This window comes from Mytilus trossulus, chromosome 7, assembly GCF_036588685.1.
Source record: "Mytilus trossulus isolate FHL-02 chromosome 7, PNRI_Mtr1.1.1.hap1, whole genome shotgun sequence".
NCBI classification, from domain to species: Eukaryota; Metazoa; Mollusca; class Bivalvia; order Mytilida; family Mytilidae; genus Mytilus; species Mytilus trossulus.
The window spans coordinates 7,544,602-7,563,854 of NC_086379.1; the positions used below are offsets into that span (position 1 = coordinate 7,544,602).

The following is a 19,253-nucleotide window of genomic DNA, read 5'->3' on the forward strand; positions in this document are numbered from 1 at the left end:
TCCACAATGGTATAACTATTACAACCATTGGATCATGGCACTGCTGGTACAAGTTCTGTCCACAAGGGTATAAATATTACAACCATTGGATCGTGACACTGCTAGTACACGTTCTGTCCACAAGGGTATAACTATTACAACCATTGGATCGTGACACTGCTAGTACATGTTCTGTCCACAAGGGTATAAATATTACAACCATTGGATCGTGACACTGCTGGCACATGTTCTGTCCACAAGGGTATAAATATTACAACCATTGGATCATGACACTGCTGGCACATGTTCTGTCCACAAGGGTATAAATATTACAACCATTGGATCGTGACACTGCTGGTACACGTTCTGTCCACAAGGGTATAAATATTACAACCATTGGATCGTGACACTGATGGTACATGTTCTGTCCACAAGGGTATAAATATTACAACCATTGGATCGTGACACTGCTGGTACAAGTTCTGTCCACAAGGGTATAAATATTACAACCATTGGATCGTGACACTGATGGTACATGTTCTGTCCACAAGGGTATAAATATTACAACCATTGGATCATGACACTGCTGGTACACGTTCTGTCCACAAGGGTATAAATATTACAACCATTGGATCGTGACACTGCTGGTACACGTTCTGTCCACAAGGGTATAACTATTACAACCATTGGATCGTGACACTGCTGGTACAAGTCCTGTCCACAAGGGTATAACTATTACAACCATTGGATCGTGACACTGCTGGTACAAGTTCTGTCCACAAGGGTATAAATATTACAACCATTGGATCGTGACACTGATGGTACAAGTTCTGTCCACAAGGGTATAAATATTACAACCATTGGATCATGACACTGCTGGTACAAGTTCTGTCCACAAGGGTATAAATATTACAACCATTGGATCGTGACACTGCTGGTACAAGTTCTGTCCACAAGGGTATAAATATTACAACCATTGGATTGTGACACTGCTGGTACACGTTCTGTCCACAAGGGTATAAATATTACAACCATTGGATTGTGACACTGCTGGTACAAGTTCTGTCCACAAGGGTATATATATTACAACCCCTTGATCATGACACTGCTGGTACACGTTCTGTCCACAAGGGTATAAATATTACAACCATTGGATCGTGACACTGCTGGTACAAGTTTTGTCCACAAGGGTATAAATATAACAACCATTGGATCATGACACTGCTGGTACAAGTTCTGTCCACAAGTGTATAAATATTACAACCATTGGATCGTGACACTGCTGGTACACGTCCTGTCTACAAGGGTATAACTATTACAACCATTGGATCGTGACACTGCTGGTACAAGTTCTGTCCACAAGGGTATAAATATTACAACCATTGGATCGTGACACTGCTGGTACAAGTTCTGTCCACAAGGGTATAAATATTACAACCATTGGATCGTGACACTGCTGGTACACGTTCTGTCCACAAGGGTATAACTATTACAACCATTGGATCGTGACACTGCTGGTACACGTTCTGTCCACAAGGGTATAAATATTACAACCATTGGATCGTGACACTGCTGGTACAAGTCCTGTCCACAAGGGTATAAATATTACAACCATTGGATCGTGACAATGTTCTGTCCACAAGGGTATAAATATTACAACCATTGGATTGTGACACTGCTGGTACACGTTCTGTCCACAAGGGTATAAATATTACAACCATTGGATCGTGACACTGCTGGTACAAGTTCTGTCCACAAGGGTATAAATATTACAACCATTGGATCGTGACAATGTTCTGTCCACAAGGGTATAAATATTACAACCATTGGATCGTGACAATGTTCTGTCCACAAGGGTATAAATATTACAACCATTGGATCGTGACACTGCTGGTACACGTTCTGTCCACAAGGGTATAAATATTACAACCATTGGATCATGACACTGCTGGTACAAGTCCTGTCCACAAGGGTATAAATATTACAACCATTGGATCGTGACACTGCTGGTACACGTTCTGTCCACAAGGGTATAAATATTACAACCACTTGATCATGACACTGATGGTGCAAGTTCTGTCCACAAGGGTATAAATATTACAACCATTGGATCGTGACACTGCTGGCACATGTTCTGTCCACAAGGGTATAAATATTACAACCATTGGATCATGACACTGATGGTACAAGTTCTGTCCACAATGGTATAACTATTACAACCATTGGATCATGGCACTGCTGGTACAAGTTCTGTCCACAAGGGTATAAATATTACAACCATTGGATCGTGACACTGCTAGTACACGTTCTGTCCACAAGGGTATAACTATTACAACCATTGGATCGTGACACTGCTAGTACATGTTCTGTCCACAAGGGTATAAATATTACAACCATTGGATCGTGACACTGCTGGCACATGTTCTGTCCACAAGGGTATAAATATTACAACCATTGGATCATGACACTGCTGGCACATGTTCTGTCCACAAGGGTATAAATATTACAACCATTGGATCGTGACACTGCTGGTACACGTTCTGTCCACAAGGGTATAAATATTACAACCATTGGATCGTGACACTGATGGTACATGTTCTGTCCACAAGGGTATAAATATTACAACCATTGGATCGTGACACTGCTGGTACAAGTTCTGTCCACAAGGGTATAAATATTACAACCATTGGATCGTGACACTGATGGTACATGTTCTGTCCACAAGGGTATAAATATTACAACCATTGGATCATGACACTGCTGGTACACGTTCTGTCCACAAGGGTATAAATATTACAACCATTGGATCGTGACACTGCTGGTACACGTTCTGTCCACAAGGGTATAACTATTACAACCATTGGATCGTGACACTGCTGGTACAAGTCCTGTCCACAAGGGTATAACTATTACAACCATTGGATCGTGACACTGCTGGTACAAGTTCTGTCCACAAGGGTATAAATATTACAACCATTGGATCGTGACACTGATGGTACAAGTTCTGTCCACAAGGGTATAAATATTACAACCATTGGATCATGACACTGCTGGTACAAGTTCTGTCCACAAGGGTATAAATATTACAACCATTGGATCGTGACACTGCTGGTACAAGTTCTGTCCACAAGGGTATAAATATTACAACCATTGGATTGTGACACTGCTGGTACACGTTCTGTCCACAAGGGTATAAATATTACAACCATTGGATTGTGACACTGCTGGTACAAGTTCTGTCCACAAGGGTATATATATTACAACCCCTTGATCATGACACTGCTGGTACACGTTCTGTCCACAAGGGTATAAATATTACAACCATTGGATCGTGACACTGCTGGTACAAGTTTTGTCCACAAGGGTATAAATATAACAACCATTGGATCATGACACTGCTGGTACAAGTTCTGTCCACAAGTGTATAAATATTACAACCATTGGATCGTGACACTGCTGGTACACGTCCTGTCTACAAGGGTATAACTATTACAACCATTGGATCGTGACACTGCTGGTACAAGTTCTGTCCACAAGGGTATAAATATTACAACCATTGGATCGTGACACTGCTGGTACAAGTTCTGTCCACAAGGGTATAAATATTACAACCATTGGATCGTGACACTGCTGGTACACGTTCTGTCCACAAGGGTATAACTATTACAACCATTGGATCGTGACACTGCTGGTACACGTTCTGTCCACAAGGGTATAAATATTACAACCATTGGATCGTGACACTGCTGGTACAAGTCCTGTCCACAAGGGTATAAATATTACAACCATTGGATCGTGACAATGTTCTGTCCACAAGGGTATAAATATTACAACCATTGGATTGTGACACTGCTGGTACACGTTCTGTCCACAAGGGTATAAATATTACAACCATTGGATCGTGACACTGCTGGTACAAGTTCTGTCCACAAGGGTATAAATATTACAACCATTGGATTGTGACACTGCTGGTACACGTTCTGTCCACAAGGGTATAAATATTACAACCATTGGATCGTGACACTGCTGGTACACGTTCTGTCCACAAGGGTATAAATATTACAACCATTGGATCGTGACACTGCTGGTACAAGTTCTGTCCACAAGGGTATAAATATTACAACCATTGGATCGTGACACTGCTGGTACACGTTCTGTCCACAAGGGTATAAATATTACAACCATTGGATCGTGACACTGCTGGTACACGTTCTGTCCACAAGGGTATAAATATTACAACCATTGGATCGTGACACTGCTGGTACACGTTCTGTCCACAAGGGTATAAATATTACAACCATTGGATCGTGACACTGCTGGTACAAGTTCTGTCCACAAGGGTATAAATATTACAACCATTGGATCGTGACACTGCTGGTACAAGTCCTGTCCACAAGGGTATAACTATTACAACCATTGGATCGTGACACTGCTGGTACAAGTTCTGTCCACAAGGGTATAACTATTACAACCATTGGATCATGGCACTGCTGGTACACGTTCTGTCCACAAGGGTATAAATATTACAACCATTGGATCGTGACACTGCTGGTACAAGTTCTGTCCACAAGGGTATATATATTACAACCCCTTGATCGTGACACTGCTAGTACATGTTCTGTCCACAAGGGTATAAATATTACAACCATTGGATCGTGACACTGCTGGTACAAGTTCTGTCCACAAGGGTATAAATATTACAACCATTGGATCGTGACACTGCTGGTACACTTTCTGTCCACAAGGGTATAACTATTACAACCATTGGATCGTGACACTGCTGGTACACGTTCTGTCCACACGGGTATAAATATTACAACCATTGGATCATGACACTGCTGGTACAAGTCCTGTCCACAAGGGTATAACTATTACAACCATTGGATCGTGACACTGCTGGTACAAGTTCTGTCCACAAGGGTATAACTATTACAACCATTGGATCATGGCACTGCTGGTACAAGTTCTGTCCACAAGGGTATAAATATTACAACCCCTTGATCGTGACACTGCTAGTACATGTTCTGTCCACAAGGGTATAAATATTACAACCATTGGATCGTGACACTGCTGGTACACGTTCTGTCCACAAGGGTATAAATATTACAACCATTGGATCGTGACACTGCTGGTACAAGTTCTGTCCACAAGGGTATAAATATTACAACCATTGGATCATGGCACTGCTGGTACAAGTTCTGTCCACAAGGGTATAAATATTACAACCATTGGATCGTGACACTGCTGGTACAAGTTCTGTCCACAAGGGTATAAATATTACAACCATTGGATCGTGACACTGCTGGTACAAGTCCTGTCCACAAGGGTATAACTATTACAACCATTGGATCATGACACTGCTGGTACACGTTCTGTCCACACGGGTATAAATATTACAACCATTGGATCGTGACACTGCTGGTACATGTTCTGTCCACAAGGGTATAAATATTACAACCATTGGATCGTGACACTGCTGGTACAAGTTCTGTCCACAAGGGTATAAATATTACAACCATTGGATCGTGACACTGCTGGTACAAGTTCTGTCCACAAGGGTATATATATTACAACCCCTTGATCGTGACACTGCTAGTACATGTTCTGTCCACAAGGGTATAAATATTACAACCATTGGATCGTGACACTGCTGGTACAAGTTCTGTCCACAAGGGTATAAATATTACAACCATTGGATCGTGACACTGCTGGTACACGTTCTGTCCACAAGGGTATAAATATTACAACCATTGGATCGTGACACTGCTGGTACACGTTCTGTCCACAAGGGTATAACTATTACAACCATTGGATCGTGACACTGCTGGTACACGTTCTGTCCACAAGGGTATAACTATTACAACCATTGGATCGTGACACTGCTGGTACACGTTCTGTCCACACGGGTATAAATATTACAACCATTGGATCATGACACTGCTGGTACACGTTCTGTCCACAAGGGTATAAATATTACAACCATTGGATCGTGACACTGCTGGTACACGTTCTGTCCACAAGGGTATAACTATTACAACCATTGGATCGTGACACTGCTGGTACACGTTCTGTCCACAAGGGTATAACTATTACAACCATTGGATCGTGACACTGCTGGTACAAGTTCTGTCCACAAGGGTATAAATATTACAACCATTGGATCGTGACACTGCTGGTACAAGTTCTGTCCACAAGGGTATAACTATTACAACCATTGGATCGTGACACTGCTGGTACACGTTCTGTCCACAAGGGTATAACTATTACAACCATTGGGTCGTGACACTGCTGGTACACGTTCTGTCCACAAGGGTATAAATATTACAACCATTGGATCGTGACACTGCTGGTACACGTTCTGTCCACAAGGGTATAAATATTACAACCATTGGATCGTGACACTGCTGGTACAAGTTTTGTCCACAAGGGTATAAATATTACAACCATTGGATCGTGACACTGCTGGTACACGTTCTGTCCACAAGGGTATAAATATTACAACCATTGGATCGTGACACTGATGGTACAAGTTCTGTCCACAAGTGTATAAATATTACAACCATTGGATCGTGACACTGCTGGTACAAGTTCTGTCCACAAGGGTATAAATATTACAACCATTGGATCGTGACACTGCTGGTACAAGTTCTGTCCACAAGGGTATAAATATTACAACCATTGGATCGTGACACTGCTGGTACACGTTCTGTCCACAAGGGTATAAATATTACAACCATTGGATCGTGACACTGCTGGTACAAGTTCTGTCCACAAGGGTATAAATATTACAACCATTGGATCGTGACACTGCTGGTACACGTTCTGTCCACAAGGGTATAAATATTACAACCATTGGATCGTGACACTGCTGGTACACGTTCTGTCCACAAGGGTATAACTATTACAACCATTGGATCGTGACACTGCTGGTACACGTTCTGTCCACACGGGTATAAATATTACAACCATTGGATCATGGCACTGCTGGTACAAGTTCTGTCCACAAGGGTATAAATATTACAACCATTGGATCATGGCACTGCTGGTACAAGTTCTGTCCACAAGGGTATAACTATTACAACCATTGGATCATGGCACTGCTGGTACAAGTTCTGTCCACAAGGGTATAAATATTACAACCATTGGATCGTGACACTGCTGGTACAAGTCCTGTCCACAAGGGTATAACTATTACAACCATTGGATCATGGCACTGCTGGTACAAGTCCTGTCCACAAGGGTATAACTATTACAACCATTGGATCGTGACACTGCTGGTACACGTTCTGTCCACAAGGGTATAAATATTACAACCATTGGATCGTGACACTGCTGGTACAAGTTCTGTCCACAAGGGTATAAATATTACAACCATTGGATCGTGACACTGCTGGTACAAGTTCTGTCCACAAGGGTATAAATATTACAACCATTGGATCGTGACACTGCTGGTACACGTTCTGTCCACAAGGGTATAAATATTACAACCATTGGATCGTGACACTGCTGGTACACGTTCTGTCCACAAGGGTATAAATATTACAACCATTGGATCGTGACACTGCTGGTACACGTTCTGTCCACAAGGGTATAAATATTACAACCATTGGATCGTGACACTGCTGGTACACGTTCTGTCCACAAGGGTATAACTATTACAACCATTGGATCGTGACACTGCTGGTACACGTTCTGTCCACAAGGGTATAACTATTACAACCATTGGATCGTGACACTGCTGGTACACGTTCTGTCCACAAGGGTATAAATATTACAACCATTGGATCGTGACACTGCTGGTACAAGTTCTGTCCACAAGGGTATAAATATTACAACCATTGGATCGTGACACTGATGGTACACGTTCTGTCCACAAGGGTATAAATATTACAACCATTGGATCGTGACACTGCTGGTACACGTTCTGTCCACAAGGGTATAAATATTACAACCATTGGATCGTGACACTGCTGGTACAAGTTCTGTCCACAAGGGTATAAATATTACAACCATTGGATCGTGACACTGCTGGTACACGTTCTGTCCACAAGGGTATAAATATTACAACCATTGGATCGTGACACTGCTGGTACAAGTTCTGTCCACAAGGGTATAACTATTACAACCATTGGATCGTGACACTGCTGGTACACGTTCTGTCCACAAGGGTATAAATATTACAACCATTGGATCGTGACACTGCTGGTACAAGTTCTGTCCACAAGGGTATAAATATTACAACCATTGGATCGTGACACTGCTGGTACACGTTCTGTCCACAAGGGTATAACTATTACAACCATTGGATCGTGACACTGCTGGTACACGTTCTGCCCACAAGGGTATAAATATTACAACCATTGGATCGTGACACTACTGGTACACGTTCTGTCCACAAGGGTATAACTATTACAACCATTGGATCGTGACACTGCTGGTACACGTTCTGTCCACAAGGGTATAACTATTACAACCATTGGATCGTGACACTGCTGGTACACGTTCTGTCCACAAGGGTATAAATATTACAACCATTGGATCGTGACACTGCTGGTACACGTTCTGTCCACAAGGGTATAAATATTACAACCATTGGATCGTGACACTGCTGGTACACGTTCTGTCCACAAGGGTATAACTATTACAACCATTGGATCATGGCACTGCTGGTACAAGTTCTGTCCACAAGGGTATATATATTACAACCCCTTGATCATGACACTGCTGGTACACGTTCTGTCCACAAGGGTATAAATATTACAACCATTGGATCGTGACACTGCTGGTACACGTTCTGTCCACAAGGGTATAAATATTACAACCATTGGATCGTGACACTGCTGGTACACGTTCTGTCCACAAGGGTATAACTATTACAACCATTGGATCGTGACACTGCTGGTACACGTTCTGTCCACAAGGGTATAAATATTACAACCATTGGATCATGACACTGCTGGTACACGTTCTGTCCACACGGGTATAAATATTACAACCATTGGATCGTGACACTGCTGGTACACGTTCTGTCCACAAGGGTATAACTATTACAACCATTGGATCGTGACACTGCTGGTACACGTTCTGTCCACAAGGGTATAAATATTACAACCATTGGATCATGACACTGCTGGTACACGTTCTGTCCACACGGGTATAAATATTACAACCATTGGATCGTGACACTGCTGGTACACGTTCTGTCCACAAGGGTATAACTATTACAACCATTGGATCGTGACACTGCTGGTACAAGTTCTGTCCACAATGGTATAAATATTACAACCATTGGATCATGACACTGCTGGTACAAGTCCTGTCCACAAGGGTATAAATATTACAACCATTGGATCGTGACACTGCTGGTACACGTTCTGTCCACAAGGGTATAAATATTACAACCACTTGATCATGACACTGCTGGTACACGTTCTGTCCACAAGGGTATAAATATTACAACCATTGGATCGTGACACTGCTGGTACACGTTCTGTCCACAAGGGTATAAATATTACAACCATTGGATCGTGACACTGCTGGTACAAGTTCTGTCCACAATGGTATAAATATTACAACCATTGGATCGTGACACTGATGGTACATGTTCTGTCCACAAGGGTATAACTATTACAACCATTGGATCGTGACACTGCTGGTACAAGTTCTGTCCACAAGGGTATAACTATTACAACCATTGGATCGTGACACTGCTGGTACAAGTTCTGTCCACAAGGGTATAAATATTACAACCATTGGATCGTGACAATGTTCTGTCCACAAGGGTATAAATATTACAACCATTGGATCGTGACAATGTTCTGTCCACAAGGGTATAAATATTACAACCATTGGATCGTGACACTGCTGGTACACGTTCTGTCCACAAGGGTATAAATATTACAACCATTGGATCATGACACTGCTGGTACAAGTCCTGTCCACAAGGGTATAAATATTACAACCATTGGATCGTGACACTGCTGGTACACGTTCTGTCCACAAGGGTATAAATATTACAACCACTTGATCATGACACTGATGGTGCAAGTTCTGTCCACAAGGGTATAAATATTACAACCATTGGATCGTGACACTGCTGGCACATGTTCTGTCCACAAGGGTATAAATATTACAACCATTGGATCATGACACTGATGGTACAAGTTCTGTCCACAATGGTATAACTATTACAACCATTGGATCATGGCACTGCTGGTACAAGTTCTGTCCACAAGGGTATAAATATTACAACCATTGGATCGTGACACTGCTAGTACACGTTCTGTCCACAAGGGTATAACTATTACAACCATTGGATCGTGACACTGCTAGTACATGTTCTGTCCACAAGGGTATAAATATTACAACCATTGGATCGTGACACTGCTGGCACATGTTCTGTCCACAAGGGTATAAATATTACAACCATTGGATCATGACACTGCTGGCACATGTTCTGTCCACAAGGGTATAAATATTACAACCATTGGATCGTGACACTGCTGGTACACGTTCTGTCCACAAGGGTATAAATATTACAACCATTGGATCGTGACACTGATGGTACATGTTCTGTCCACAAGGGTATAAATATTACAACCATTGGATCGTGACACTGCTGGTACAAGTTCTGTCCACAAGGGTATAAATATTACAACCATTGGATCGTGACACTGATGGTACATGTTCTGTCCACAAGGGTATAAATATTACAACCATTGGATCATGACACTGCTGGTACACGTTCTGTCCACAAGGGTATAAATATTACAACCATTGGATCGTGACACTGCTGGTACACGTTCTGTCCACAAGGGTATAACTATTACAACCATTGGATCGTGACACTGCTGGTACAAGTCCTGTCCACAAGGGTATAACTATTACAACCATTGGATCGTGACACTGCTGGTACAAGTTCTGTCCACAAGGGTATAAATATTACAACCATTGGATCGTGACACTGATGGTACAAGTTCTGTCCACAAGGGTATAAATATTACAACCATTGGATCATGACACTGCTGGTACAAGTTCTGTCCACAAGGGTATAAATATTACAACCATTGGATCGTGACACTGCTGGTACAAGTTCTGTCCACAAGGGTATAAATATTACAACCATTGGATTGTGACACTGCTGGTACACGTTCTGTCCACAAGGGTATAAATATTACAACCATTGGATTGTGACACTGCTGGTACAAGTTCTGTCCACAAGGGTATATATATTACAACCCCTTGATCATGACACTGCTGGTACACGTTCTGTCCACAAGGGTATAAATATTACAACCATTGGATCGTGACACTGCTGGTACAAGTTTTGTCCACAAGGGTATAAATATAACAACCATTGGATCATGACACTGCTGGTACAAGTTCTGTCCACAAGTGTATAAATATTACAACCATTGGATCGTGACACTGCTGGTACACGTCCTGTCTACAAGGGTATAACTATTACAACCATTGGATCGTGACACTGCTGGTACAAGTTCTGTCCACAAGGGTATAAATATTACAACCATTGGATCGTGACACTGCTGGTACAAGTTCTGTCCACAAGGGTATAAATATTACAACCATTGGATCGTGACACTGCTGGTACACGTTCTGTCCACAAGGGTATAACTATTACAACCATTGGATCGTGACACTGCTGGTACACGTTCTGTCCACAAGGGTATAAATATTACAACCATTGGATCGTGACACTGCTGGTACAAGTCCTGTCCACAAGGGTATAAATATTACAACCATTGGATCGTGACAATGTTCTGTCCACAAGGGTATAAATATTACAACCATTGGATTGTGACACTGCTGGTACACGTTCTGTCCACAAGGGTATAAATATTACAACCATTGGATCGTGACACTGCTGGTACAAGTTCTGTCCACAAGGGTATAAATATTACAACCATTGGATTGTGACACTGCTGGTACACGTTCTGTCCACAAGGGTATAAATATTACAACCATTGGATCGTGACACTGCTGGTACACGTTCTGTCCACAAAAGTATAAATATTACAACCATTGGATCGTGACACTGCTGGTACAAGTTCTGTCCACAAGGGTATAAATATTACAACCATTGGATCGTGACACTGCTGGTACACGTTCTGTCCACAAGGGTATAAATATTACAACCATTGGATCGTGACACTGCTGGTACACGTTCTGTCCACAAGGGTATAAATATTACAACCATTGGATCGTGACACTGCTGGTACACGTTCTGTCCACAAGGGTATAAATATTACAACCATTGGATCGTGACACTGCTGGTACAAGTTCTGTCCACAAGGGTATAAATATTACAACCATTGGATCGTGACACTGCTGGTACAAGTCCTGTCCACAAGGGTATAACTATTACAACCATTGGATCGTGACACTGCTGGTACAAGTTCTGTCCACAAGGGTATAACTATTACAACCATTGGATCATGGCACTGCTGGTACACGTTCTGTCCACAAGGGTATAAATATTACAACCATTGGATCGTGACACTGCTGGTACAAGTTCTGTCCACAAGGGTATATATATTACAACCCCTTGATCGTGACACTGCTAGTACATGTTCTGTCCACAAGGGTATAAATATTACAACCATTGGATCGTGACACTGCTGGTACAAGTTCTGTCCACAAGGGTATAAATATTACAACCATTGGATCGTGACACTGCTGGTACACTTTCTGTCCACAAGGGTATAAATATTACAACCATTGGATCGTGACACTGCTGGTACAAGTTCTGTCCACAAGGGTATAACTATTACAACCATTGGATCGTGACACTGCTGGTACACGTTCTGTCCACACGGGTATAAATATTACAACCATTGGATCATGACACTGCTGGTACAAGTCCTGTCCACAAGGGTATAACTATTACAACCATTGGATCGTGACACTGCTGGTACAAGTTCTGTCCACAAGGGTATAACTATTACAACCATTGGATCATGGCACTGCTGGTACAAGTTCTGTCCACAAGGGTATAAATATTACAACCCCTTGATCGTGACACTGCTAGTACATGTTCTGTCCACAAGGGTATAAATATTACAACCATTGGATCGTGACACTGCTGGTACACGTTCTGTCCACAAGGGTATAAATATTACAACCATTGGATCGTGACACTGCTGGTACAAGTTCTGTCCACAAGGGTATAAATATTACAACCATTGGATCATGGCACTGCTGGTACAAGTTCTGTCCACAAGGGTATAAATATTACAACCATTGGATCGTGACACTGCTGGTACAAGTTCTGTCCACAAGGGTATAAATATTACAACCATTGGATCGTGACACTGCTGGTACAAGTCCTGTCCACAAGGGTATAACTATTACAACCATTGGATCATGACACTGCTGGTACACGTTCTGTCCACACGGGTATAAATATTACAACCATTGGATCGTGACACTGCTGGTACATGTTCTGTCCACAAGGGTATAAATATTACAACCATTGGATCGTGACACTGCTGGTACAAGTTCTGTCCACAAGGGTATAAATATTACAACCATTGGATCGTGACACTGCTGGTACAAGTTCTGTCCACAAGGGTATATATATTACAACCCCTTGATCGTGACACTGCTAGTACATGTTCTGTCCACAAGGGTATAAATATTACAACCATTGGATCGTGACACTGCTGGTACAAGTTCTGTCCACAAGGGTATAAATATTACAACCATTGGATCGTGACACTGCTGGTACACGTTCTGTCCACAAGGGTATAAATATTACAACCATTGGATCGTGACACTGCTGGTACACGTTCTGTCCACAAGGGTATAACTATTACAACCATTGGATCGTGACACTGCTGGTACACCATCTGTCCACAAGGGTATAACTATTACAACCATTGGATCGTGACACTGCTGGTACACGTTCTGTCCACACGGGTATAAATATTACAACCATTGGATCATGACACTGCTGGTACACGTTCTGTCCACAAGGGTATAAATATTACAACCATTGGATCGTGACACTGCTGGTACACGTTCTGTCCACAAGGGTATAACTATTACAACCATTGGATCGTGACACTGCTGGTACACGTTCTGTCCACAAGGGTATAACTATTACAACCATTGGATCGTGACACTGCTGGTACAAGTTCTGTCCACAAGGGTATAAATATTACAACCATTGGATCGTGACACTGCTGGTACAAGTTCTGTCCACAAGGGTATAACTATTACAACCATTGGATCGTGACACTGCTGGTACACGTTCTGTCCACAAGGGTATAACTATTACAACCATTGGGTCGTGACACTGCTGGTACACGTTCTGTCCACAAGGGTATAAATATTACAACCATTGGATCGTGACACTGCTGGTACACGTTCTGTCCACAAGGGTATAAATATTACAACCATTGGATCGTGACACTGCTGGTACAAGTTTTGTCCACAAGGGTATAAATATTACAACCATTGGATCGTGACACTGCTGGTACACGTTCTGTCCACAAGGGTATAAATATTACAACCATTGGATCGTGACACTGCTGGTACACGTTCTGTCCACAAGGGTATAAATATTACAACCATTGGATCGTGACACTGCTGGTACAAGTTCTGTCCACAAGGGTATAAATATTACAACCATTGGATCGTGACACTGCTGGTACACGTTCTGTCCACAAGGGTATAACTATTACAACCATTGGATCGTGACACTGCTGGTACACGTTCTGTCCACAAGGGTATAACTATTACAACCATTGGATTGTGACACTGCTGGTACACGTTCTGTCCACAAAGGTATAACTATTACAACCATTGGATCGTGACACTGCTGGTACACGTTCTGTCCACAAGGGTATAACTATTACAACCATTGGATTGTGACACTGCTGGTACACGTTCTGTCCACAAGGGTATAAATATTACAACCATTGGATCGTGACACTGCTGGTACACGTTCTGTCCACAAGGGTATAAATATTACAACCATTGGATCATGACACTGCTGGTACACGTTCTGTCCACACGGGTATAAATATTACAACCATTGGATCGTGACACTGCTGGTACACGTTCTGTCCACAAGGGTATAAATATTACAACCATTGGATCGTGACACTGCTGGTACAAGTTCTGTCCACAAGGGTATAAATATTACAACCATTGGATCGTGACACTGCTGGTACACGTTCTGTCCACAAGGGTATAAATATTACAACCATTGGATCGTGACACTGCTGGTACACGTTCTGTCCACAAGGGTATAAATATTACAACCATTGGATCATGACACTGCTGGTACAAGTTCTGTCCACAAGGGTATAACTATTACAACCATTGGATTGTGACACTGCTGGTACACGTTCTGTCCACAAGGGTATAACTATTACAACCATTGGATCGTGACACTGCTGGTACACGTTCTGTCCACAAGGGTATAAATATTACAACCATTGGATCGTGACACTGCTGGTACAAGTTCTGTCCACAAGGGTATATATATTACAACCCCTTGATCGTGACACTGCTAGTACATGTTCTGTCCACAAGGGTATAAATATTACAACCATTGGATCGTGACACTGCTGGTACAAGTTCTGTCCACAAGGGTATAAATATTACAACCATTGGATCGTGACACTGCTGGTACACGTTCTGTCCACAAGGGTATAAATATTACAACCATTGGATCGTGACACTGCTGGTACAAGTTCTGTCCATAAGGGTATAACTATTACAACCATTGGATCGTGACACTGCTGGTACACGTTCTGTCCACACGGGTATAAATATTACAACCATTGGATCATGACACTGCTGGTACAAGTCCTGTCCACAAGGGTATAACTATTACAACCATTGGATCGTGACACTGCTGGTACAGGTTCTGTCCACAAGGGTATAACTATTACAACCATTGGATCATGGCACTGCTGGTACACGTTCTGTCCACAAGGGTATAAATATTACAACCATTGGATCGTGACACTGCTGGTACACGTTCTGTCCACAAGGGTATAAATATTACAACCATTGGATCGTGACACTGCTGGTACAAGTTCTGTCCACAAGGGTATAAATATTACAACCCCTTGATCGTGACACTGCTAGTACATGTTCTGTCCACAAGGGTATAAATATTACAACCATTGGATCGTGACACTGCTGGTACATGTTCTGTCCACAAGGGTATAAATATTACAACCATTGGATCGTGACACTGCTGGTACAAGTTCTGTCCACAAGGGTATAAATATTACAACCATTGGATCGTGACACTGCTGGTACAAGTTCTGTCCACAAGGGTATATATATTACAACCCCTTGATCGTGACACTGCTAGTACATGTTCTGTCCACAAGGGTATAAATATTACAACCATTGGATCGTGACACTGCTGGTACAAGTTCTGTCCACAAGGGTATAAATATTACAACCATTGGATCGTGACACTGCTGGTACACGTTCTGTCCACAAGGGTATAAATATTACAACCATTGGATCGTGACACTGCTGGTACACGTTCTGTCAACAAGGGTATAACTATTACAACCATTGGATCGTGACACTGCTGGTACACGTTCTGTCCACAAGGGTATAACTATTACAACCATTGGATCGTGACACTGCTGGTACACGTTCTGTCCACACGGGTATAAATATTACAACCATTGGATCATGACACTGCTGGTACACGTTCTGTCCACAAGGGTATAAATATTACAACCATTGGATCGTGACACTGCTGGTACACGTTCTGTCCACAAGGGTATAACTATTACAACCATTGGATCGTGACACTGCTGGTACACGTTCTGTCCACAAGGGTATAACTATTACAACCATTGGATCGTGACACTGCTGGTACAAGTTCTGTCCACAAGGGTATAAATATTACAACCATTGGATCGTGACACTGCTGGTACAAGTTCTGTCCACAAGGGTATAACTATTACAACCATTGGATCGTGACACTGCTGGTACACGTTCTGTCCACAAGGGTATAACTATTACAACCATTGGGTCGTGACACTGCTGGTACACGTTCTGTCCACAAGGGTATAAATATTACAACCATTGGATCGTGACACTGCTGGTACACGTTCTGTCCACAAGGGTATAAATATTACAACCATTGGATCGTGACACTGCTGGTACAAGTTTTGTCCACAAGGGTATAAATATTACAACCATTGGATCGTGACACTGCTGGTACACGTTCTGTCCACAAGGGTATAAATATTACAACCATTGGATCGTGACACTGCTGGTACACGTTCTGTCCACAAGGGTATAAATATTACAACCATTGGATCGTGACACTGCTGGTACAAGTTCTGTCCACAAGGGTATAAATATTACAACCATTGGATCGTGACACTGCTGGTACACGTTCTGTCCACAAGGGTATAACTATTACAACCATTGGATCGTGACACTGCTGGTACACGTTCTGTCCACAAGGGTATAACTATTACAACCATTGGATTGTGACACTGCTGGTACACGTTCTGTCCACAAAGGTATAACTATTACAACCATTGGATCGTGACACTGCTGGTACACGTTCTGTCCACAAGGGTATAACTATTACAACCATTGGATTGTGACACTGCTGGTACACGTTCTGTCCACAAGGGTATAAATATTACAACCATTGGATCGTGACACTGCTGGTACACGTTCTGTCCACAAGGGTATAAATATTACAACCATTGGATCATGACACTGCTGGTACACGTTCTGTCCACACGGGTATAAATATTACAACCATTGGATCGTGACACTGCTGGTACACGTTCTGTCCACAAGGGTATAAATATTACAACCATTGGATCGTGACACTGCTGGTACAAGTTCTGTCCACAAGGGTATAAATATTACAACCATTGGATCGTGACACTGCTGGTACACGTTCTGTCCACAAGGGTATAACTATTACAACCATTGGATCGTGACACTGCTGGTACAAGTCCTGTCCACAAGGGTATAACTATTACAACCATTGGATCGTGACACTGCTGGTACAAGTTCTGTCCACAAGGGTATAAATATTACAACCATTGGATCGTGACACTGCTGGTACACGTTCTGTCCACAAGGGTATAAATATTACAACCATTGGATCGTGACACTGCTGGTACACGTTCTGTCCACAAGGGTATAAATATTACAACCATTGGATCATGACACTGCTGGTACAAGTTCTGTCCACAAGGGTATAACTATAACAACCATTGGATCGTGACACTGCTGGTACAAGTCCTGTCCACAAGGGTATAACTATTACAACCATTGGATCGTGACACTGCTGGTACAAGTTCTGTCCACAAGGGTATAAATATTACAACCATTGGATTGTGACACTGCTGGTACACGTTCTGTCCACAAGGGTATAACTATTACAACCATTGGATCGTGACACTGCTGGTACAAGTCCTGTCCACAAGGGTATAACTATTACAACCATTGGATCGTGACACTGCTGGTACAAGTTCTGTCCACAAGGGTATAAATATTACAACCATTGGATTGTGACACTGCTGGTACACGTTCTGTCCACAAGGGTATAAATATTACAACCATTGGATCGTGACACTGCTGGTACAAGTTCTGTCCACAAGGGTATAAATATTACAACCATTGGATCGTGACACTGCTGGTACACGTTCTGTCCACAAGGGTATAAATATTACAACCATTGGATCGTGACACTGCTGGTACACGTTCTGTCCACAAGGGTATAACTATTACAACCATTGGATTGTGACACTGCTGGTACACGTGCCGTTTCCAAGAGTTTAACTATAACAACCACTGGACCAGGCCATTGCTGGTATACGTGATGTCCCCGATGGTATAACTAGCGTAGTAGACAGCACTTTTATGGTGACATGAAATTTTAATGACATGTCTTTTTTTGGTAAATTAACTGTTTTAAATTCTTGAAATATGTGAAGGTGTACCTACCCACGTACAGTCTGCTTAATCCTTATTTGAGGTTTCTATTTTAACGCTTGTAAACGTTGGAGTTGATTTGACTTGACAACTGTTTTCATTTGAGGGCTTCTGTGGAGTCTTTTTCCGACGAAACTCAAACTATAAACCTGATATCTTCGAAATTTCGGTATTTTTTTAATCTGACAAGTTCAACGGGATATATAAGATGTAAGCTAAGGAGTCATTATAATAAGGATTGTTGGATATAATTAAAAATTTAAGACCAGTAATTGAATATACTTAATGCTGTTTATAATGATGTC

At 42.1% G+C, this 19,253-nt stretch overlaps 1 long non-coding RNA gene across 1 annotated transcript in view; it reads right to left on the reverse strand.

Annotated features, from left to right (window-relative positions):
• LOC134726795 (uncharacterized) overlaps window positions 1-19,253 on the reverse strand; it is a 252,490-nt gene that overhangs the window by 203,506 nt on the left and 29,731 nt on the right. The gene's annotated exons all lie outside the window — the stretch shown is intronic.